The sequence below is a fragment of the Diceros bicornis genome, chromosome 14 (genome assembly GCF_020826845.1).
Source record: "Diceros bicornis minor isolate mBicDic1 chromosome 14, mDicBic1.mat.cur, whole genome shotgun sequence".
Taxonomy (NCBI): Eukaryota; Metazoa; Chordata; class Mammalia; order Perissodactyla; family Rhinocerotidae; genus Diceros; species Diceros bicornis.
In genome coordinates this window covers 21,824,028-21,848,333 of record NC_080753.1, presented here as the reverse complement: position 1 = coordinate 21,848,333, position 24,306 = coordinate 21,824,028, and the positions used below count along the sequence as shown (strand labels likewise).

The 24,306-nt window shown below is 56.8% G+C and overlaps 1 long non-coding RNA gene across 1 annotated transcript; it reads right to left on the bottom strand.

The window, feature by feature from the left end:
• Positions 1–16,897: 16,897 nt before the first annotated feature.
• Positions 16,898–22,458, bottom strand: LOC131413620 (uncharacterized). Its single transcript, XR_009221992.1, has 3 exons — positions 22,285–22,458; positions 21,043–21,131; positions 16,898–17,762 (listed from the first exon to the last, which is right to left on the bottom strand). It is a non-coding gene; the product is annotated as an uncharacterized LOC131413620 (long non-coding RNA).
• Between the last annotated feature and the right edge of the window lie 1,848 nt (positions 22,459–24,306).

Here is a 24,306-nt window from a genome sequence, read left to right as displayed (position 1 = left end):
ATAGACATTTTGGGAAAAGAACACCTGCCACTCATACCCCCTTGCCCCTGGCTCTGCTGTCCCCTCCTGGAGGGAGTGGGGCTGCAGAGGCTGGACTAAGGCTGTCAGGAGTGAAGAGGCCCCCGGAACTATAGACACAGGAAGAGAGAGAGGAGATGCTGAGCCTGTGAAATCCCGGGGTGGAGAGAGAATGGACAGTAGAGAAGAGATGGCCATGGGGAGGGACACCAGGTCAGCTGAATTCAGCGCATTCCACCCCACCTCGGAGCTGCTGGACAAACAGAGGCACTGGCCTGGCAAGTAGAGAGGACGTTCCTGACCTCAGAACAGCCCAAGCTCAGGCAGGTGCCAGGTCTCAAAGTGTGCAGACCTAGGATCCCCCGCCCTCCCCAAAAAAAGAAGCATTCAGAAAATTCTTTTGGTCAGCAAATGGATTGAAGAAGATAAATTGAGGCTATACTCTGGGAAGGCCACTCTCACGGCTGTGACCAGCCCAGTTCCCACCACACCAACACTGCTGTCCCACAGGCATCAGACAAGAGAAGCAGGGCTGTCTTGGAGCCCCCGTCTGGGATGTTGTCCACAGGCAGGGTCTGCGTGGGCTCTTCACACCTGCATGAGCCCCGAGCAGAAGAGTCTGAGGCTGCTAATGCAAGACCTGTGCTGCGTGCAGGAGGACCCAGATGGAGGAGGCTAGTCCTTGCCTCCAGGAGTTACGAGCCAGAGGCTGAGCCTGGCAGACTCACCACCAACAAATTCCCAAAGCAGGGCCCATGGGAGAGGAGATGTGCTTGTGCCTGCTACTGGTGCAAAGTACACTTAATTACTTGAAGCACCAGCCGCAAGGGTCTCCCTCAGTCTGTCAGGGTCTGAGGAGATGCTCACGCCCAGTGAGTCCATAGGGGCAGCAAGGCAAGTACCAAGTCATTGTTACCGCGGGCTTCTGTACAGGGAGGGGCCCGTCTAGAGCTGGGTTTTAAAATATTACTCTTGGGAGAAGGATAGAGGGGGCTTCTTTCCATATGCTGTGCTCCCATGCCTCCCATCCCAGCCCCCAAGAACTAGACTCTTTTAGACAGAGGCTAAACCAGGCCTCTGTCTTAGCCTGGTTTCCCCTAAAAATGGATCTTGAGTGGGCTTCGGCCTGAGGTGCAGATAGTTTATTTGGGAAGTGATCACAGGGAGCAGGAGGGAGGGCTGAGCGCAGGGGACAGTGAGACAGGGAATGGGGGTCAGCCAGTACCAAGATGTTTTACCATATTAGCCATCCCTGTGGGTGACTGGTGACCTTGCAGGGACTTTTTTAAGAGCCTTATGAAATGTGCCTCAAAACTGTATGCCCAGGAGGACAAAAGGGGGAAGTATTTATCTGTTGGCTTCTGTCCCTCCATTGGGCAAAGGTGTCCCCATGGGCGTTCCTTCTGAGGTGTGCACACTGGCGGACCTCAGAGGTTCTCCACAGACATCCATGCACAGGACATCAGAGAAGCTTCGGGCAAGACATGGGAAGCTCTGGGCAAAGGCAAGGCACCACCTGATTGCACCTGAGCGTAGCCCAGAAAGCCTGTGTGGAGCTGGCCGCCGCAGCAGGGGCTGGAGTAAGCCACAGGGCATGGAGGAACTTGGCCCCAAGTGTCCAGCACAGGTCTCCACCTTGCTGCCTTCACTGAGCCAGCAGCAGCAGCAGCAGCTTCCTGCAGGGCCGGCTCTTCAGAGCGTGAAAAATATTTTCCCGTAGCCAGAGAAAGCTCAGAGCTTGGACGTCAGCGTGGAAGCGGGCAAGTTCTAAGTACACAGCACGGTTTCAAAGCCCTGTTCTGCTTTCTCCAGCTCAAGGACCAGCCTGGCTTCGCTCTTTAAGTGCTTCCCTCGCCAGGGGGCCTAGGTCCGGGAGGAAGCAGAGTCCATTCTGCCTGGTACTGCCTCCAAAGCCCTCCCCAAAGTGCCCGGCGGCTCCCAGCTCCCGCCAGCCTCTCCGCACGCATTTATTTCCTGCCCAGTCAGCCTCACTTCGTTTCTCAAACAGCTCATTCATGCTTCTCCACTTTCTCCTGGTCAGCGTCTCAGCTTTTTCCCTGGGCCACATCCCCAGCGCCCTCCTGCCCACCCACCAGACTCAGACATTGGCACTGGCTTCCCGGACCCCCCGTGGCTTGGCCCTCTCCAAGCCTGTTTGGGGCCCTGCCCAAATCAGCAATGACAAGTACCCACTTTTCCCCCTCGCTCGCACAAGGTAGCCATTGTCCACTGCACAAGGGAGGACCATCCGTGTTCATGCTGCAGTGGAGAAAGGATGTTTACCCAGGGTCGTTGGCACCACCTTCATGCTGCGTCCAGCCACTACGCATCACATGCCGGCCGAACACACCTCACAGAGGCCCACGCAGCAGGTGCAGAACACAGACATGCAGGCTGCGAACGGGCTCAAAACGGGCACACAGGTGGCCCACCACTTGCAGAAACGAGGCCTCAGCAGGTCGGGTCCTTCCTCAGCTCTGGCTTCCCTCTGCTCAGGCCCTGAGATGCTCTCCTGCATCCCTCCCTCCCACCTCCTCATCTAATCCTCACGACCACCCTCCCTGGTGGGTATTACGATTCCCACTTGAGAAATAAGCACACTGAGGCTCAGAGACGTTCGTTAGCTCACATGAGGGGAGGAGAGAAGAAGGGAGGATGGAAGGAGGGAGAGGAAAGAGAGAGAAGGAAGGAAGAAGGGAAGGAGGCACCTGTGAGCACCGCTTCTGCAGGGAATCCTAGGATGGCAGAGATGGGAGAGCCGGCCCTGAGCAAGTTTCTAGTCTTCCTCTTGGGAGACAGGGCAGTGAATTGCTCAAGGTCATCTGGAGAATGCCCCATTGAGCTAGGGCTTGGAGATCTGGACCCTGGGGCAGGATGGGGCCACCCAGAGGGGTGAAAGGAGTGGAGAGAGGCAGAGCATGACCTTGTGAAACGCCCTCTGCCGAAGAGAAGGAAGATTCTCAGCCGGGACGCACTTGCCCTGGAGGCAGGGAAATCCACAGGATGCCTCTCTCGGGGGCACGGCTGCCCACCCCACAGCCCATGACCACCCCGGTTGGGCTCCCAGTGGGGAAAGGGTTGGTGGGTGGATCACTTGTGTTGAGGCGGGGGCTGTTTCTTGACATTCACAACAGCGTCCTGAGGCCCAGAAGCCTCCAGGAGGGGCCACAAGGACTTTGTCTCCAGAGGCCAAAGGGTAACTCAGGCAGCCTAGCTGGGCCTGCCTGACCACCAGAGCCCAGGGTACAGGCCAGGCACTGTGTTTCTTGGGAAACCCTGCAACTGAGGTCCTGGGGATCCCAAGGGACCTCCAGGGTCATGTCTGTCACTACTCAGGCCCTAGTCAAACACTTCAACTGCCCTGAGGACGTGGGTCAGAAGTGGGGAGGCCCTTCCCTGTCCACCTCCCAGGCCAGTTAGCAGAACAGCTGGGGTGAACGTGGCCTCTAGGGGTCATCTAGGCTGGTCCCTTGGCTGCAGGTTGTGGGGCTAGGGTACCTACTCCTTGCAGGGGCCCAGCCCACAAAGGCTCCAGCTGGGACCAAACTAGGGGAGGCTGAACGTGGGGATGTGGCTGGCTCTGCTCATCTCTCTGTGAGCAGAGCCGAGGCCACCTGTCCTGGGGGGCTGGTCCCAGAAGACCCCAGGTCTCCCCCTCCTCTTCTTCAAGGTGGTCCTTTGCATGGGTGCTGCGTTCTCGCCACATTGAGCCCGTCTCAGCCAGCCCAGGCCTTGGGCAGCCAAGCCGGGCCCCTGAAGACCCCCTACTCCCGCTCCCGCGCTGCTTGCTTTCATCTAATTTATTCACTTGGCCATTTGACAGTATTTATTGAGCACCTGCTATGTGCCAGGCCCTGTGCTCATCACTGGGGATGTACCAGTGAGCAAAGGAAACAAAAATCCCTGTCTTCTTGGAGCTCAGATTTGAGGCGGGAGTGTGTTTATAGATAATAAACAAAATAAGTGAGTAAATTGTAGAGGGTTGCATCTGTTTCCTATGGCTAACACAACAAATTACCACAAACTTGGTGGCTTAAACCAACAGAAGTTTATTCCCTTACAGTTCTGGAGGCTACAAGTCTGACATTAAGATGTTGGCAGGGCCACGCACCCTCCAAGGGCTCCAGCAGGGGAAAATCGTGTCTCTTCCAGCTTCTGGTGGCTCCTGGCAATTCTCGGGAGTTTCAGAGCTTGTGGCTGCATATCCCTCCAGTTTCTACCTCTGTCCTCACACAGCTCTCTCGCCGGTGTCTCTGTGTGCCTGCTCCTCTTCTTATAAGGACACTAGTCATTGGATTTAGTGTCCACCCTAAATCCAGGACGATCTCATCTCAAGAGCCTTAACTTAAGCACATCTGCAAAGACCCTATTTCCAATAAGGTCACATTCTGTGGTTCCAGGTGAAGGCGAATTTTTGGGGGACACTATTCAACCCGCGGTCATATTCACAGGTTCCAGGGGCTTGGACGTGGACATATCTTTTGTGGCTGCCACTCTTCAACTCACTGCCAATATATTAGAAGAAATATTACTTGGAGAAAAAGAAAGAGTGGTAGTACAGAAGGGAGGGGGCTGGGGCTGGGGTGGGGAGGGCGGGTTGCGGGATTAAATAGGGTGGTCAGGAAAAGCCTCACTGGGAAGGTGATGTTCAAGGACCTCAAGGAAGTGAGGGGGTGAGCCATGTAGATATCTGGGGGAAAAGCATCCAGGCAGAGGGAATGCGCAGTGCAAAGGCCCTGAGGCAGGAGTGTGCCCAGCTCATCTGAGGATGAGGAAGCCAGAGCAGAGGGAGGGAGGGGCAGAGCGGTGGTAGGGTGGGATCACATGGGGCCATGCAGGTCGCAGTAAGGACTTTGGCCTTGACTCTGAGTGATACAGAGCAGAGGAGAGACAGGAACTCACTGGTGTCACAGCATCACTCTGGTTGCTGAGTTGGGCATAGACTGTAGGGGGCCAGGGGCTGAAAGGTAACTCAGCCCCCCACTCCCCCACCCCCACCATGCTCCATCAGGCAACAGGCCCTCCTGGGCTCTGGAGTGGCTGCCCAGGACTCTGTCACAGAGAGGCGCCTCCGATCCCCTGCCGCCGGACCCCCTGCCTGCCCACAGGGCTCAGGTTTCCCCTGTCAGCTGTACCCACCAGAGCCTGGGAAAGTCAGCTTTCCAGAAAGATTTCATCATTTTCCATTTGGAAACATTTGCTGCTCCCATCACTCCCTCCCCTGCTTCCAAGGCTGAGTCCGAAGGGCTGAGACATTCTGGAGCTCAGAGGGGCCATGGGCTGAGGCAGACGGGCTTCCAGCCTGCCCTTTGGCTACCTGGGACCAGCTGGCCAGGCTTCCACTTGGGGGACCCTCCCTGCCCCGCATACCTGCTCCCCCACCCCGATCATAGTCCTCCTGGCCCGGCACCTCTGCAGCCTGCTAAGGGGGAGGGCACCAGGCAGTGACACTGGAGAAGGCTGTGGAGGAGGGGAAAAGGGCTGGGCGTCCTCCTCCAGGACTCCCTCACAAAGGCACAAAGGCAGGGTAAGTGGAAACTTCCCTTAGCATCTCTGGACGACCACAAGGTTTTCTCCTCCATAATGTTTCTCACTCCCATTGCCATTATGGAGCCAATCAACACGTGAATCTGTCACTGCTTGCAGAGCCTGCAGCATTTGCAGAACGTGCTGTGGTTTACAGAGCCTGTCAGTGTTTGCAGAGCCTGCTTGGTCAGAGAGTCGGTTGCTATTTGCTGAGATTGTTTCTTTTGTTCCTCCAGGTGGCCCCTACCCATTGCACAACGGTGGCTGGTAAAGTTCCCTCTCTCCTCCCTCCCCTGCCCTGCCCCACACCCCTCCCTGAGGTCTCCCCGAGTATCCACAGGGCATTTCCCCAAAGGCCCCAAGGCTCAGACCTCCAGAAACCTCACAGTCAATCCTCATACTCCCCAGTGAGACCGCCTAAGCTGAGGTGTGGGGGGCTGGATGGAGCTCTGTCCCTATATGAAGAGAGGGCAACCCTCTCCCAAGCTTGGGTCCTGAAAAGAACATACAATTTGAAGCAAAGCAGAACTGGGCCTCTGTCACTTCCTAGCTCTGGGGCTTCAGGCATCCTCTCAAGTTTCTAAGTCTTAGTTTCCTCATCAGTAAAATGGGGATGCATTATGATATGTGGCTAGGAGAGACTCACCTGAAATAGTGGATGGGGAGAGACTGTGAAGAGTCAAATGGCTGCCAATGACAAGCGCCTGTGTGTTCCGGGCATGGGGCTTGGCTCTTCCACAAAAAATCTCCAAGGGCTAAAGAGGCCCCAGGCATTCCTGTTTAGCTCTGTGTGGTGAAAATAAGCCTGCAAGGGTCACCTCACTCTGGCCCTGGCTGAGGGCAGAAATCTGTCAGGAACTTGGAGAGAGTCAATCTGGGAGCCCTCAGCCACTGGCCTTCCTCCTTCCCCTGCTCTCGATGTTGCTTTAATAGGGACTGAAAGCTGAAGGGGTAGGTCTCCCCTTACTGACTGTGAGCTCCCTGAGGTAGAGGCTCTGCCTGCCCCCTCAGACTGGGGCTCCCTGAGGGCAGGGCTATGTCTCCCCTCAGACTGGGGCTCCCTGAGGGCGGGGCTGTGTCTCCCCTCAGACTGGGGCTCCCTGAGGGCAGGGCTGTGTCTCCCCTCAGACTGGGGGTCCCTGAGGACAGGGCTGTGTGTCCCCCTCAAACTGGGGCTCCTTTCCCTTCTCAGCCCCCAGGATGGGGTTGTAAGTATCAGCCTCTCCAGTTGTATTCCTGCACCACTGAGTGACCCAAGGGACCACACACCAAGGGTGGGGCCCTCCTGAGGAAGAGAGTGCTGATAAAGGGTCACTTCTCTGAGCACTTGGCACAGGACAAACCAGAGCTGCAATCAAAGGGTTCAGTTTGGAGCCATCAGCCAGCTGACTTTATTAAGTGCCTGCTGTATGCAATGCCCAGTGGCAGGTGCTTTGGAGAGACCAAGAGGACCTATACGTGGTGTCTGGGCTCCTGGGAGCCAAGCCTGGGCACTGTGGGATGCTGAGTGCTGGGTGGGTGCACAGACACAGGGGTCTAGGGGAGAAGGGAGGAGTGGGCTCTGCAGTCAGGCAGCCTCCTCAAAGGAGGTCCTGCTGGGACCAATCCCTGGGGTCAGGTTGAAGGCAGTGGACCTGTGGCCTCAGCTTTGGTCCTGGGAATCTGCTGATTCCCAGTACTGGGCTCCTCTCCAGTACTGCCCACCCCTCTCTTCCCTCTCCCCACTTATCTGGCAGCCTCGGTCCATGTTTTCCCAGAGCTTGTTCTCCCCTGTCCCCTTGACCCCACCCAAGGCTGAGCCCTCTCTCCTCCTGCTGCTGGACAGCAAGTCCTGGCTGGGGTGGGGTCAGGGGGACAAGGGAAGGAGCTTCGAACCCATGGAGGGCCCCTCGGGATCCACCTCCTGGTTCCTGAGCCCCTCATCCCCCACCTTGAAGTCCTTCACAGCCTGGGAATTTCTCACAAGAGGAGTTCATGGAGTGTTTTAGAGAAAAAAGGAGGAGCTTTGGAGGAGGCCCTCTCTTCCATCCCCTGCCTCCAGGCTGGGCAGTCACAGCCAAAACCATTAGAGGAAGCAGAGTCTTCTTTTTTCTTTTTTTTTTTTTGGGAGGAAGATCAGCCCTGTGCTAACATCTGCCAATCCTCCTCTTTTTTTGCTGAGGAAGACTGGCCCTGGGCTAACATCCATGCCCATCTTCCTCCACTTTATATGGGACGCTGCCACAGCATGGCGTGACAAGAAGTGCGTTGGTGCGCGCCCGGGATCCGAACCAGCGAACCCCGGGCCGCTGCAGCGGAGCACATGCACTTAACCACTTGTGCCACCGGGCCAGCCCCAAGGAAGCAGATTCTATAGCCCACCAGGCAGTGGGCTCCAACCAGATCACTCCACTTCTGCTACCCACTAGCAAGGTGAAGCCAACTCATTTGTCTTCTCAGCCCTGCCCCAGGTTCCTGAGCAATGAGGGTCCTCAGAGGGGGCTCTGCGCTCACAGGAGCCACACTCAGCATATGCCAGCAGCCTGGGGCCCCTAGAGGTAACAATGGTGAGGGAAGGTCAGTGTTGACCCAACCTCAGGGAGCCCCAGTCTGAGGGGAGACACAGCCCTGCCCTCAGGGAGCCCCAGTCTGAGGGGAGACACAGCCCTGCGCTCAGGGAGCCCCAGTCTGAGGGGAGGAGACATAGCCCTGCCCTCAGGGAGCCCCAGTCTGAGCAGAGAGACCCAGCCCCTGTCCCTTCAGGGTTGGTCTGACTCAGCCTTGAACCCCTCAAGCCCCATCCAGACAGTAAAGACCAAGAGACCGCCATCTCCTGCCTTAGATCAGGGTCCTTCCCACCCACTCCAAGGACTACCAGCAGGACAGGCCTGGAGTGGGAAGGGAACTTAGAGACCCCTGCCCTAATTGGCCACTGGCAGGCAGACCCCTTCATTGTCACCTGGGCTCTGGGCCCCAGGCTCTCCCAGAATCCTGCTAAAAAGCATCCTCTCCATGCAGGGGTGGCCCCGGGGAGCGGCCTTGCCTTCTCCCATCAACCTCTTCCTTCACCCGAAACACTGATAGTGGTGAAAGGCCAGCCCGTGGGGTGAGGGAGTAGGGGAGGCCCGATAAGCTGACCTTCCTCCAGCTCCTGTTTTGGCTGAGGCAGGCCAGTGCGCTGTTTGGTCTGTGGGCCCAGGGTGGGCAGGGGACCCTGTGGGGGAGGGGCTTCCAGGCCCAAGGGCCCACCGGGTTGGGACAGCCCATACCCTGGCAGGAGGGCCAGTGCATCAGAGCCCCTCTGATGTCCCCTACTCCAGGCCACGGCTCCTCTCAGGCCCCTCAGGACACCCACCTCACTCCACGGTCCCCACCCCAGGAGACAAGGGGCTCCCCTGAGCCTCTCCCACAGCTTCCACCACCCACCAAAGTCCCTCAGGTCCCTGTTACTCTGTCTAGAAACCTTGCCCCAAGCAAGGAGGAAAAGAGAAGGAAGGGATTCTCTCCCCAGGGGAAACTAAGAGACAGAATCTGGCAAAGATCTCCCCAAACCCCGTTCGCCCACTCCTCAGCAGTGGTGTTGGGGGGTGATAAGAATCCAGGGAAGATCGTGTTCAATTCGGGGGAGCTGAACACGGTCTGTGTATTACATGACAGGAGGAAATTGTTTGTTTTATTCAGTGTGAGAATGGCGTGCTGGTTTATGTAGAAAATTGGTTTTTTTTTTTTAGAGATGCATTCTGAAGTGATTAAGGGTGACATGTCACAATGTCTGTAATTTACTTTAAAATATTTCAGCACAAAAAACGATAAAGAAAATCTGGCAAAATTTTCATTATTCTATCTTGGTAATGGATGTTTGCAGGCTCATTGTACTATTCTCTCTACTTGTCTGAATGTTTAAAGTTTTTCATAATAAAATGTCAGAGAAAAAGGAAAAAAGAATGAGAAAACAAACGTTGTACTGACCTGGGTTTGAATACCAACTCTGCCACTCCTTGCTGTGTTACCTTAGGCAAGTCACTTAGCCTCTCAGGGCCTCATTCCCTCTACAGTTAAATGGTACAACTATACTCCTCTCAATAGGGTGTCGTGAGGATTAAGCATAGTGACTAGTGGGGAGCCCTAGCACAGCGCCTCGGACATAGGAAGTGCTCAATTAAAAATGGTTGTTTGTGAGATGAATGGAGTAGAGGCTGTGGGGGTCGAGGGAGGGGGGTGTTGTCTTCTCAAAATCTGACCCTCAGTTTCTCAGGCCTCAATAAGCAGAAAGTTGATGATATGACTTGGGGCAACAGCCACACCCCCAGCCCCTACTCCATGCCAGGGGTTGTGTTGGGTGCTGGGGAGGAGAGAAGGCTGGGGGTAGCAGGGCCCCTCTTAACAGAACCACTGGACACTGCCTCCTTACAAGCGACACTGAAGTTAGTGGGTCCCCTCCAAATTTGTTACCCAGCCCAGGAGCAGAGCAACCACCCTTTGGCCATATCCAGTCATCCAGCTCTGAGGACAGTCGGGGCTGGGGGTCAACCCCCTCAACATCCTCCACAGAGGAGCAGGGGGAGGAGGGAGAGCCCCACTCCGAGGACAAGGGCAGTGGGGCACGCAGCTGGTAACGGGAGAAGGCCAGCGCTTTCCTATTTTGGGAGGCAGGAGGCAGCAGGTGGCTGGCTGGTGCTGGGACATGTGAACCCTCCGGTCAGGGGCCATGTGGCCAGCAGCAGGGCAGCTGGCACTGCCAAGAATGGCCTAGGCCCCTCGTGAGCCCACCAGCCAGACGCACTTGTGGCCATGGAGGGGAGGAAGATTCGGTTTCCCCATCACAAGGGCATTATCCCTAATACAGCCCAGAAGGAGGAAAAGGCCGCCTGGAACCCACCCACCCCCGAATTCTGCAGAGCAGCAGGCTCCAGAGACCCGAATGTTCTGAGAGCTCTCAGCAGGGAAATACCACCTTTGCACTCCAGGTGCTCCTAATCTGATGAGAGACACAGCCTCCGCCCTGAGGAAGCCCCCAACCTGAAGAAGGAGACACAGCCCCCGTATGGGAGGGCTCCAGTGTGAGAGAGGAGGCCCAATCTGAGGAGGGAGGCCGGACACAGTGGGGGCGCAGGGCCTTGAGGGCTCCGTTAGGCCTATGGCAGCCCACGATGTTGCAGGTTCCTTTGGGATCCTGGTTATTTTGGGGTGGGCAGGAGGAGCAGGCAACTTTCCAAATTAAAATAGGCAACTTCCCAGATTAAAATAGCCTTCCCTGGGTGTCATTTCTGAGACATGCGCAGCTCCCAGCTGAATGCTTGTCACACGGCTGTGTTCCTCCTACCCCTCCCAGGCAGGCTGAGCAGAGCCAGAACGGCAGTCTCACCCGGGGGAGGGGGGGGATGAGGAGCCTCATTTCCTAATCAGGGCAGTGTGGGAATGTAGCTCCAGCCTCCAGGGCCACCCAAAGCTGCCCACCACTTGCCCAACTCCTCCTTCCTAAAGGGGCTGCCAGCGCCATCCCTCATGAAGTCTTCCACGCTGACTCCAGCTGTATGAAGCCCTCTGGCTCCACCTGCCTCCCCAGTGGTGCGTCCAGTTAGTAATTTCCCGTAGTCTGGGGCTCCTCCTCAGAGCGGGGCTCCCTGAGGGCGGGGCTGTATCTCCCCCATAGACTGGGGCTCCCTGAGGGCAGGGCTCTGTCTCCCCTCAGACTGGGGCTCCCTGAGGACAGGGCTGTGTCTCCCCTCAGACTGGGGCTCCCTGAGGACAGGGCTGTGTCTCCCCATAGACTGGGGCTCCCTGAGGGCAGGGCTGTGTCTCCCCTCAGACTGGGGCTCCCTGAGGACAGGGCTGTGTCTCCCCTCAGACTGGGGCTCCCTGAGGACAGGGCTGTGTCTCCCCCTCAGACTGGGGCTCCCTGAGGACAGGGCTGTGTCTCCCCCTCAGACTGGGGCTCCCTGAGGACAGGGCTGTGTCTCCCCCTCAGACTGGGGTTCCCTCAGGGCAGAGCTGGGTCTCCTCACCACGCTGTTTCTGGTACAGAGGGAAGAAAGTTGACCCAGGACTCAGGATCTCTGGGTTCTAGTGGTGACTCTGGTGTGACTTTGCCCTCAAGGGCAGTGGCCTGCCTGGCATGGCTTTTAAGAGCAGAGATACTTTGGTCACAGATCCAGGTTCCAACCCCAGGCTGGGCACTCCATGCTCCATCACCTCAGACTGCTTACTTACCCCTTGACCCTCCACAGGGTCATGAGGAGAGCAGCCGCTCCTGCCCCCAGCAGGTGGTAAGGCTTAAATGAGATAATGTGCACAAGAGACTTGGCACACTGCCTGGTGGAGGGTAGTGAAAAGGTAAACCAAAGAGAGGCCTAGCAGGCCAGTTCTCAGGCCAGTTGTGGGTTGGGCAGAGCCCTAAGATCCATGACCCCGGAGTCTCAGGCCAAGACTGGCCGTGGAAGGCCACAGAGTGACCCAGGTCACCAGCCAGGCCAGGGATATAAAGATTCTGACCTGCAGTTCTAGGAACAGGGCTCCGTGCTAACACTTGCTCTCCCTCCCCCCTTTGCAACTCTCCCTCTGGCCACCCAGCTCCAGCTGTCTTTGGTCCCTGTCCCCCATTACCCCCCTGCCTATCGCTGCCACCCACCACCAGCATGTGGAGGAATCCAGCTGCCCTTATGTGTGATGTCTGCCATGGCGTGACCCCTCCGAGCTGGGCAGGGGACTGGGGCCAGGCCCAGACAACATAAATATATGCCGGGAGTTTACATTGTGGGGGCCGGGAGTACACACCGGTCAGCTGGCTGCTGCCCCTGTTTATTCCCTGGGGTTTCGTGGCCAGGGCCCCACTGTTGGAGGAGGGCAGAGGCAATCCTCAAGTGGCTGCAGCTGTGTGGACGTCAATGTACTGGGGACCCCAGGAAAGGCTGCAGGCCGCCCAGGCCACCCCCTCTGCTGTGTCCCAGCTGCCCCCTCCCTTTCCATGGACCACGCTGAGGTGCAGGTGAGAGTCTGAGCAGAGTTGCCTCCCTGAGCCTGCAGTTAGGGGCCCCTTGGCCCTGCTCCCCTTTGGCCCCCATCCTGCTCCAGGAACCCAGCTCAGACCTCAGTGTGTTTTCTCAGGTGAGGCCAAGCTAGGCCTTGCCTGAGTTAATCATTATTAATGCTGTCCCTGGAACTTTTCCAGAGTATTTTACTTTTCTAAGCACTTTCCATCACTCAGCATCTTCTCTACCTACTCTGGGAAGCAGGGTCTGCCGGGACATCCATTGTCTGCGTGAGAAGGTTGAGGCCCAAAGGGTATACCGGCCCTGAGTCCCACCCACAGCTAGCTGTGGCGCCTGCATTCAACATCCACAGAGATGATAGCCTCCCAGGGGCCCTGAGCAGTGATCCACTTTACAGATGAGGAAACCGAGGCTTGAGGTGGTTAAGTGATGGCTTGCCCACGGTGGCTCAGCTGGTGAAGTCAGGATTCAAACTCAGCTCTGCCTGGCATCACACCTCTGCCTACCTCCCTGCATGGTCCTTCCCAACCCGCTGCCCACCCCTTATCCAGAGAGTTCAGGAACATTTTGGGAGCAGGCAGGGGTCCACACAGTTCTCGGAAAGGCTCACCTCTTCCTTCCCTTCCAAGATGTTTACATTGGAAAGTCAGAGTGTATCCATTAATGTATTCATTCTCACTGACAGGGCAAAGCCCTGTGTCAAGCATTGCAGTAGGAAGGGCTAATAATAATGCTAAACAATAGCTAATGTTTATGGAGCACTTGCTGTGAGCCTGCTTCTGTTCTAAGTGCTCTATATACAACATCTCAGGAAATCCACACTATAGCTCTGTGAGACAATTATTAACTCTATTATTAATCTAATTTACAGTTGGGAAGACTGAGGCACAAAGAAGGAAAGTGAATTGTCCCAGGTCACACAGCTAGAAAATGTCAGAGCCAGGATTGGGACCCAGAGCCACTAGGCTACGTGTAGGAGATCTGAGTGGAGGCTGACCTTATGGACTAGTTTAAACAGCGTGGGTGTGAGTAGTCACACACACACGCGGACACACATGCACACACACACAGACACACGCACAGAGCAACCAGGGTGGGGACAGGCGCAGCTGAGCCCCAGTGTACAGAAGTAGTTGGAGTAGCGCAGGGTAGATTAAGGAAGGGCTCCTGGCAGAGGTGGGTGGTGTGTCAGGGCTTAAGGGAAGGGAGAGATATAGGCCGTTCCCAATGTGTGGAACCCTGGGCAGAACTTATCTCCAAAGGGCGACTCACATGACCTTGAACATAGTAGGAGTTGAATGAGTGTTCTTGGAATGATGGAGTGATGATAACGTGGTGGTTGTGTTGGAAGGATCGATGAGGACAGCAGTGTGATGGTGCTGAAGACGAGAGGACGTTATGGTGGGAAGGAGATGGGGGTGTGACAGTGGAGGTGTTAGTGATGGTGGTGGCAGTGATAAAGATGGGAATGGAATTAGTGATAGAGGCAAGAACATAAATATTATTTACTTTACACTCCTGTACAGCCCTTTACAGTTTACACCAGCCATTACACATTCCTAATCCTCACAGCTACCTTCGGGTGGGCATTTTTATCCTCATTTTATAACTGATGACAATGAGCCACAGACAAGACATATTCTGCTTGCCCAAGGTCACAGGCCAGTAAGCTGGCCCAGGCTCTCTGCCTTCAGGGCTCCCCTCCACTCTATGTGAGGTGCCAGGGCAGGGTCAGGATGCCGTGGTGGGCGGCGAGGCAGAGGGCCACTCTGCATTCCCAACACAGCGGGCTTAGCCATCCTCAGTTTGGGGGAGCGAAGAGGAGAACTAGATGACAGAGGAAGCAGTTCCAATCCCGGCCCCACTACCGACAGGCGATGACTTTCTCTGGGCGGCAGCCAAGGCAGATGTCAGCTGCCAGGTGACAGCAGGCCTGCTGGGCAGAGCCAGCGGAGCCTGGCGGGAGCCCCACACACCAAGGGGATGAAGTCAGGGGTGGGAAATAATCCTGGAGTCAGAGAAAGTCTTGCTTTGGGGTGACATTCCTGGAAAGTTCTGCTATGATTGGCTTCAGGTTGGGGCTTCTGCACAGGCCTTTCCAATCAGGAGCAAGCCTATTAATAAACTCTGTCCTGCCCCCTGCCCTCTCCCTGGGTGGGGTGGTGAGTCCCATTGCAAGGGGTGGGGAGACAGAGACTGAGCCCTTAGATCTAGGCAGGGGGTGCAAATGCCCTGTAGCCCTCAGACTACATTCCCCACTCCCCTACAGCCCCAAGGCTCCCCCAACTTCAGCCACAGACTCTGGGGCTTAAGAGAAATGGCAAACAGGGATAGGTGGTTTCTACATGAGTGCGGAGGGCCACCAGTGAGGGCGCCTGCATGCGTGGATGGGTGTGCAGACGTGAGCTCCTGAACAGGGCTATGAGGGTGATAACGGGCTCCGGGCGGTGCACACGTGCATGGGTACATGTGGTAGGCCTGGAGGAGTGTAAACCATGTCTCGGCTGCCTGCGAGGGTGTTCTGTGCGTGCCCTGTGAACCCCGGGTGATGTGTGTGGGCGGCAGTGGGGGGACGACTGAGTGCAAGGGGCACTAAGGCCACAGCAGCAGGCGGCCTCCCACCTAGGCACTTCCCTCCGCCACTCATTAGCACCCAAGGCCTCAGTTTACTGCCTTGGCTCCCCCACCCACTGGCTCTGACCTCATTAGGCTCCTGCCCCCTTCCTAGGGCAGTGGGGATGGGGGAGAGGAATGACTCCTGAATCTGCAGAGCAGGATCCCTGGGGGAGGAGGGAAAGTCCTGGGGCGGGGGAGAGGGGAGACCAGGCACAGAACTTAACATAGTCTCAGGGCAGGCCGAGGAGGATGTCCGCTTCTATTACACCTGCCGCCTCACTCCCATCATATGACCCAGCTCCCGCTGGCACTGGCGAGGCGTGGGCAGGTGAGAAGCACCTGGTCCTAGGCAGTGCTGGGGGCTGCTGTGTGCTCTGCCCCTCCATACATCCTCAAATGGAGCCCATCTCCCAGCTGGTCCTCCGGGCGAGGGGCAGGGTCCAGCTCTCTGCTCAGTGTGCCTCTGGATGGCTCAGCTGGGCGGTCCTGACTCCCAGGGGGCCAGGCCAGAAAGGGAGCAGAGGGGTGGGAGCCTCCAGTGCTGATCCCAGCACAGCCACCAAAGGGACAGGTCCTTCTGATCCACACCTTCCCCACCTCCTCCCTCCCTCACCCCAGATCCATGGTCCCAAACTATGACACACCTGTGGGCAAAGCCCTAAGTTAGGCATGGGGTGAGAGCCAGGGTGAGAAAGAGCAGAGCAGCCAGGTCAGCAGCCCCTTTCCAGCCGCACCAGGAAAGCAACACTGTATGCTATGAAAGTCAGGTTCAAGACAAGTCCTCCCCTATACCCCTCCTGCCCATAAATCCCGGAGCCCAATCTGTAAGGGGCAGACACAGCCCTGCCCTCAGGGAGCCCCAGTCTGAGGGGCAGACACAGCCCTGCCCTCACGAGCCCCAGTCTGAGGGGCAGACACAGCCCTGCCCCAGGGAGCCCCAGTCTGAGGGGCAGACACAGCCCTGCCCTCAGGGAGCCCCAGTCTGAGGGGAGACACAGCCCTGCCCCAGGGAGCCCCAGTCTGAGGGGAGACACAGCCCTGTCCTCAGGGAGCCCCAGTCTGAGGGGGAGACACAGCCCTGCCCTCAGGGAGCCCCAGTCTGATGGGACTGTCTTGCCAAATCCCCTCTGTTGAGCTTCCTGTGTGACCTTGGGGATTTACTCAACATCTCGGAGCCTCAGTTTTCTTGTCTGTGAAATGGCAACACAGCCGTGTCCCTCAAAGGTACTTGGTGTATGCCCGGCAGATAACAAAAGCTAAATAAAATGTGGCTATTCTGCAATGTGGGCTTTTTGTGGAAAAAATCATATTTGTTCTTTAATTGGGGAAGTAGATTGCAATAGGATCCTGTGCACCCCCCATTCCCACCCAGAGGTAAGACCTCTCTGGAGGGTCTGCCTTCGTTCACACCCCATGGTCTCCCCAGGCTGCCCCAGGCTCAAAGTTGACAGTCAACGAATATCCTGGAAAGTCAGTCACACAAGCGGCCCCAGGCCTGAGGACACCAGTGCGGCACGGAGACAAGGCGGGCCTGCAGGCGCCCACCCCAGAAGATGCTATCCGGTGGCTTCTGGTCATTGACTTCCTGGGAACCCAGTTTTTAAAACTTACTTTTTGTTGAGGTGTAAGTTTTGTGCATGAAATTGCACAAATCTTAAGAGTACAGCTTGGCGAACTTGTGCATAGGTATATGCCCATGTAGCCGCCACTCAGATCACACACAGAGTATTCCAGCACCCCAGGAGGCTCCCTGAAGCTCCTCCCAGTCAATCCCCTCCCTCAGAGGTAACCACTATTCTGACTCATATCACCTACAGATTGGCTCTGCCTGTTCTTGTACCTCATGCACGTGGACTCCTAGAGCATGTACTCTGTATATGGCCCAGTGTGGTCAACACGGGGTCTGTGAGGGTTGTCCATGCTGTTCCTGCAGCACTAGGTCTTCCTTTTTCATGGCTGAGTAGCCTGCCATTGAGTGGCCATGCCACAATTTATTTATCTATTTTGCTGTTGATGGGCATTTGGGTTGTTTCCAGTTTTTAATTAATAGGAGTAAAGCAGCCATAGCGTTCTTGGACATGTCTTTTGGTGCATATAAACATGGCGACCCATTCCTGAGAGCAGATTTAGAGGGAGATGCCTAGTTAAGAACTCCAGGGAGGCAAGGAGGGTTAAAATTATTGAGCTCCTGCCCTGGGCCATGAGCTTTTTTGGGTTCACCAGACCAGTCACAGGGGAAGGAGGACAGAGACAGAGCAGCCCCCAAGAGGAACTCCACCAACCTCATCGCTGAGCCTAGAGCCAGCAGTGTGTGTGTGTGTGGTGTGTGTGACTGTATTTATTTCCTAGAGCTGCCATAACAAATTACCACAGACTTGGTGGCTTAAAACAACAGAAATTTATTCTCTCATAGTTAAGGAGGCCAGAGCCCAAAATCAACGTGTCAGCAGGGTTTGTTCCTTTTGGAGGCTCTGAGGGAGAATCTGTTCCATGCTTCTCTTCTAGCTCCTGGTGTTTGCCGGCAATACTTGGTGTTTCTTGGCTTATAGCTGCGTCATTCCAATCTCTGCCTCCCTCGTCCATGGCTCTCTTCTCTGTGTCTCTGTGTCTCTGTGTCTACAAATCTCTGTCTCCCTAAAAGGAAACCAGTCATTGGATTTAGGGCCCACCCTAATCCAGTAAGATCTCATCTTAACTTGATTACATCTACAAAGACCCTGTTTCCAACTAGGGTCACATTCCCAGGTACTGGGGGTTAGATGTCATCTCTTTTGGGGGACATAATTCACCCAACAACAGCAATTATGACTCTGCAAGTGTGGGTGTACATGAGTGTGGGTGTATGAAATTGTGAGTGTACATGAGTGTCTATGTGGGTGTGCATAAGTGTGAGGGAATACTGAGAGTGTGTGCATGTGCTTGTGAGACACGTCAGTGTCTCTGGTTGTGCTTATGTGGCCGTGGGCACATGTATATGAGAGTGTGTGTGCCCCTGTGTCCATGGCTTGGACACCCTGCTGGACAGGCTGAGAAGGGTGGCAAGGCAGCATGGTGACAGCAGCCTGGCTCCCTGTCATGGTTGAAGAGGCATTTGGAGCCAGCCGGGGCGGGCCAGCAGGGCCTTGCCTCATGAAGCCGGAGGGTGAGCTGTGAGACGCAAGGACAAGGGTGTTTGCTGAGTTGGGCACAGGCAGGTAGGCTGAGGCGGTGGCTCCTGGCGGCAGCACCGGTTCTCAGGTCCTCTTCCAGGAACGTTCCTAGAAGGCCCCTCCACCCAAGCTCCCCTCCCCTGTACCCCATTTGCCTGGATGGGGCGGTGCTGGCTGACTCATTCCCTCCCAGGGTTGGAAGCCAGCACTCAGCTACCTGTTGTGCCAGCCAGGTAGGGGCGGGGCAGGTAGCCAGCCCCTCCCAGGCCCTGCCCCCAGGCCAATCTAGAGAGCACCCAATCACCGGCCACATCTCGGCTGGGGCTGGACCCCAGGAAGTGGAGAAACACAGAGGTGAGCACATGGTCCTGTAAGGCCCAGCGCAGCCTCTTTTAGGCCAACCCACCACCCAGAGACAGGATATTGGGAGGGTCTCCTCAATAGTAATGTCAGCTCAGGGCCTGCTCTGGCCAGTTATCTCATTTAAACTTCACAACCATGTTTAAATGGTGTTCTCATCATCCTCATTTTACCGATGCTATCACTGAGGGTCTAAGGAGTTAAACGAGCTGCCTAAGATTACACATATTTGTTTATATTTGTCAGAATTTTTTTATTATCTCTGGAAATCCACACCCTACTCCTTCCTCCAGACTCATCCCCAAGCTGCGCCCCCCGCAGCCCACCTGCCCACCATATGCACACCCTGGAAGGGCAGTCTTCCTTCCAGCCTTCCCCAGGAAGATCCTCTGGCCCATGGGGGGGGGGGGGGCGCAGGTTTGGGGGAGGTCCCTCCTCTGGCCCCACCCTCTGGGCTCCTCCGTGGTGTCCTGGTTTTGTTTTTGGTGTGGTGGTGAGCTCATTGTCTCTGTGAGCAGGTCAGAGGGTTTATGTGCACACGTCTGGAGGAAGGGGTGTCTCGGCATGTGGGTGCACCTCCAGGTGGGTCGCCCACCAGGGAACCAGGAGGGCATGGCTGCAGTGGGACATACATTGCACAGGGTATATCTGTGAGTGTGCCGAGGCACAGGGCTGTGAGCCTCTGTGGGTGTTCACGAAGAGCCTGCCCCCTGCATGTTTGGGCATCTGTAGAGTGCCTCCCCATCTCTCCCTCCTTATCAGATAACTGCCACCATCCTCAGTTCACAGACTCCCGGGCCCCAGGTGAGAAAGCCTGGTGAAAACTGCCTAGGACTGGGGACAGGGACACCTGAGTCTCAAGCCCCGCCCACTCCAGCCGCAGGTGCCCTTGAGCCGGCCCCGCCCCACCCAGGCAGCTGGAGTGTCCTCACCCAATGGGATGGGGTGACACGAGGGGAGGAGGCAGCAGCGTGGCTTCTCCCGCCCCCAGGAGCGCAGGGAGTGCCCAGCTCTTTGGATGAGAGGCTCATTACCCCAGCGGTCAGTAGATTGGGGGAGTCGAGCCAGGACTCGGCATTGACTACAAAGTGTGGGGGGGCACCCCTTAGCTCTCCGCAAGCGGCTGGCTGGGTGGGGAGGGGCTGTGACGTGCAGTGGCCTCATGCAGCCCAGAGGAAGTAGCTAATTGCCGACCCGATGACTGGGTGGCCTGTGGAGTGGGGTGATGATGCCACTCGCGGAAGCAGGCGCCCCGGCCCAAGGAGGGGGCCCTGCAGGGACAGGGTGGGCCAGCCTGCGCTCTGCAGAGGCTGAGGTGGCTGTCGCCAAAGGAGCGCGGGGGGGGGGGGGGCGGGGGGGGGGGGTTGTTGAGGCTGTGACCGTGGGAAAGGGCTCCTCCAGGGCTTCCCTCAGCTTCAGGGGAAAAGGGTTCAGAGGCCCAGAGGAGATGGGGGATTTGGGAAGCGGCTACCTGGGGGGGCCAGAGGGGGAGAAGATGGAGGCTGAGGCTTCTTCTTGCTTCCCCTCCAGCCAAACTACCCCCACCTTCCCATCTCCCCCAACTCCCACCTTCGTCCCCTTTTTGGCGCCTGTGGCCCAGGTGGGTGAGGAAGGAGGTAGTAGATGGAGGGCTCTTTTCACCAGAAGACCCCCAGGCACAAGCAGCCTACTTGGGCATCCCTACCCTGCTGAAGGCCAGAGCATCCAGGAGAAGCAGTGAGACTCCAGCTGTCCTCATGGACCAGAAGAGAGGGTGCATCAGGTAGAGAGACCAGCATAAGCAAAGGCTGGGCCTTGGGGTTGAGTGTGGGTGATGGAGGACAGGGCTTGGCAGCTACGGTAATGGGGAGAGAGGAAGTGGGCACGGCCATTCTCCACCAAGGGCCACACTGTCCCTTCCTGGCAGAAACCGTAGGTAACCAGACTCGGAGCTTCTCCCACGTGTTGGCCACAGCCTCCGGCCCGGGCAGGCCTGGCCTCAACTGTCGGAGCAAGGGCCAGGACCAGATCAGGAGCCACACAGCATGGGGACCCACCCCTCAAATCCCCAGGTGCACCAACACCAGAGAACCTGCAGACCTGAGTCCCAAGAAACAAGACCCATCCATCTGTGGGTCAGTTCTCTGGGCCCCTAGCGCCCCCTGTGGGCAGGAAGCTACACTAATAGGGGAGGGGCCTCTACCTGCCTGGGGGAAGGAAAGGAGACAGACTTGCACTCCTGGAAGCACACAGACTTTGCCTCAGGGAACCCCCAGTGTGACGAAGGAGACAGACATTGACCTCTGAGCTCCAACCTGAAATTCAGCCCTTGTCCTCAGGAAGCTCCTAGTCTGATGGAGATGTGTACTGCCATCAGAGCTCCATTCTGAAGGGTGAAACACATAATCTGGCCTTAGGAAACTTACCGTCTGTGGGTAGGGACACACAGCTCCGTTGAATTTTTGGGGAACCTCCAATCTGTTGCAGATTAGACATTTTGATGGCTGTAGGGCTCCTAGAAAAAAAATACAAGATGTCCAGTTAAATTTGAATTTCAAATAAACAACGAATACTTTGTTTAGTATAAGTATGCCCCATATGTTGTATGAGATATACTAAAATATTATTCGCTGTTTACTTGAAATTCAAATTTAACTGGACGTCCTGTATTTTAATTTGCCAAATCTGACAACCCTAGATGCCTCCCATCTGAGGGCGGAGGGAGGACCGTCAGACACGGAAATGCAGGTAAACATCTCAGCGTGCTCGGGAAAGCAGTGGCGGGGTGGAGGGGAGTCTTGGAGCGCCGGCTTGCAGCAGTTAAAATTCCTTCCAAGCCAGAGCCCTAATCCCTCGATGCACAATGGCCGCCTTCTCCCCCGCCGCCAGTGCCCACGCCCTCCCCCGCGGGGCCGTGGCAGTGCCACCACGGGCCTCTTTAAGCCCCTTTGAAGCCGTCAGAGCCCCGCGCCGCAGGAGGCCCCGCCGCTATGCCAGCTATGCCAGCTATGTCCCCGCCGCCGCCGGCCACCACCGCTCCCCCATTAATGCTAGCTAATCTGGCTAATAAATAAACTCCCCTCCCAGCCTCAGTCCCCTGCTGGCTCCTCCCTGCTCCCCCAGAATTGCTTCCAGGGCTTTGCTAGATAGAACAAGCACCCCACTCCCTTCTGATGCCTCTGCTTTTTTCTCTATTGCTGTCCTACGTCTGTTGCCCCATCTCTGACGGGATTCGGGGGGTCTCTGCCTCGTGCACTGCATCTGCACCTCTTTCAGTCCACCTGCGCGCAGGGAGCAGGCCACATGGCTGGGTACAAGGGACCAGACTCGATGCCCCGGGAAGATCCGCTGGATCGAGGAGCGCCCCCTGGAGGCGGGAGGAGGTGCAGGCCACGCCCCTCCTGGCCCCGCCCTTCTCTGTCCGCGGAAGTGGGGCGCCCGGCGAGCAGTCCCAGGACAGGTGACTTCGTGCTAGGGGAAGGCGCCGGCGCCTCCTGTGGCAGGAGTCCCTTCTCCGCGGCCTCGGCTGCCCGCTGCGTCCCCACCCGGGCTTCCGAGAGTCTGACTCAGAGCCGAGCCCGCATCGCTTCACCTCCTACAACACACCCGCAGCGCGCGGAGAAATTACAGGATTGCAGGGGCACGGCTAATGCGCTCTAATTACCCACCGCCGCTCTCATCCGCGGCGCTCTGCGGCGCTGGGCCAACGTGCCGTAATTAGGCCGCCCCTCCCCAGTCTCTGAACCTGTCCTCCGTCGCCAGGAGCGCGCGCATCGGCTCCGCCGGCCGCCGCCTCCTGCCGTCCTCCGGGACTGCCCTCCGGTCCCAGGAGAGAGCTCTCACTTAGGGTGGGCAGAGGGGAGGTGCGGAACTTGGAGACCAGCCCCTCCCTTCCCATAATGCTACAGTCCTCGAGATCTCTGCTAGAAGGAACTGGGAGAGGAGGAAGGGGGCAGGACCCATTTCGTTGACATGGACACTGATGCCTCTTGGAAAGCTAACCGTCCCGGGGAGGGGTGGGTAGGGCACCAGGGCCACAGTATCCCCATATTGCACATGAGGCCCAGAAAAGTAAAGGCTCTCAGGGAAGGCCACCCAGGCAGAACTTCCAGATCAGCTCATTTAAGGGTGACTCTATCACGCCCCACTTTGCTCCTGCAAAGAAAGGGGATCCCTCATCACAGACCTGGAGCCCTTGGCAGCCTACCAGCAGTGGCCTGTTGGTCACAAAGGAGCTGGTGAGGGGTGGCTCGAGTCTCCCATCCCGGTGAGAGGAGGCTCTGAAGACACAGAAGCCAGGTCTGGCAGCCAGGACTAAGGGAGAGCAACTTGGCTGTCAACTTCATTCAAACCAGGCTCCAACCTCTCCTCTATCAGGAATCCTTCCCTGACCTCCGGGGGTCGCACACTTGCAGCCTTGGGCCAGGGTTAATCTTTAGTGAGGTGGTGTTTGGCCTGCGATGAGTATGTGGTTTTTATACTGACGGTGAGAGCCTAGCGACAGTGTGGGCTCTCCGAGTGCCCTCCCCGTTGGCAACAGCCAGTGTGGCCAGACTAGTCCACGAGGGCATTTGAGTTTGAGACCCCTGATTTAGACCTGCCTGCTTGGCCTGTGCCTTTACCCTTCTCTTCCGCTGCTAGACCTCAGTCTGCACTATTGCCACCCCTTTGTCGTCTTTGCCTGTTTCTCAGTAAGCGTGTGAGGTGAGTGTCCCTGGGAGTCCCTCTTTATGCTCCTCGCATGTGGTGGCTCCACATGTAGGGAAACCCTCTGGTATGTCCTTTCTTCATCTTGAGTTTCAGTCTGTGCCTTGGGTATGCACTGTATCTTCTCTAGCAGGGATGACAGCTATCTTTCTGCCATGAGACTAGAGGTTCCTTGAGGGCAGGTCTGTGTCCCCCCTCAGACTGGGACTCCCTGAGGGCGGGGCTGTGTCTCCCCTCAGACTGGGGCTCCCTGAGGACGGGGCTGTGTCTCCCCTCACACTGGGGCTCCTTGAAGGCGTCGGATTCTCCCCTCAGATGGGGCCTTTGCACCCCACCCCACCCTCTGGCTCTCTGCAGGGCCCAGGCATTCCTCCCAGGACACCATTTGTCATGCTTTGATGAATGAAACCTACTAAGAATAACTCAGTCCTTGTAGTGTCTAAAGTACGGGGTGGGGGGGTGGGGGAGGCTAGTGATTGTGGAGGGGCTGGGGGAGGATGGACACAGCCATTCATTCAATAGCATTTTCCCAGGTGCCCATCTGGACACTGAGGGGAGACACAGTGAGTGCCGCAGAGCCCCCTACTGTGCCATTTGTGCTGTAGACCCTAGGGGGCCGTCCACAAGATCCCTGAGACTGAAATGCCCCCTTCTTTACAGCCTTCCCACCCCAGGAGTCATCACTTCAGGGCCAGCCACCCCCCTCAATGCCTGGCACCAGCTCCCTCTGCTTGGAAGTCAGGTGCTGGGGGTAGGGGGCTGCTTCCAGTAGGACAGGGACTGTGGTGGGGGATGCCTGTGGAGAACTGTCAGAGTGACCATGGCAGAATGTAGAAGGAGTCTCAAACTGGCAGGAGGGCATTTGGTGCTTTAATTGGCTGAGGGAGTGTGAGTGACCCAGAGGATGAATCTCTGTCCCTTGCACCCCACCCCCAACTCTTTCTCCCTCATCCTGCCCCTTCCCACTCCGAAACCTCAAGCCT